The sequence below is a fragment of the Oratosquilla oratoria genome, chromosome 11, assembly GCF_046742065.1.
Source record: "Oratosquilla oratoria isolate Oo_2021 chromosome 11, ASM4674206v1, whole genome shotgun sequence".
NCBI lineage: Eukaryota > Metazoa > Arthropoda > Malacostraca > Stomatopoda > Squillidae > Oratosquilla > Oratosquilla oratoria.
The window spans coordinates 73,765,814-73,766,080 of NC_134787.1; positions in this window are offsets into that span (position 1 = coordinate 73,765,814).

The window sequence follows — 267 nt, forward strand, 5'->3', positions numbered from 1 at the left end:
ACAATTTTCTGAATGAAGTTTCCTTTTTTTTCTTCATTTTTCAACAACATCTTTAAGATAAATATGTATTCGTCCAAACGTCGCAATCTCTATTTTATTTTCTTATGGTCTTTCTCTCTGGTCTGAAATTTTGTCTTCCCTTATCTCTTATATCATTCTGCTTTATGTTTTCCTGTTTCGTGCCTTGTGTTTTGATTCCTGTTTGTTTTCGGCCCACGTTCCTGCTGCACTTTTTTTTTTTTTTTTTTATATATATAACCATGTTTC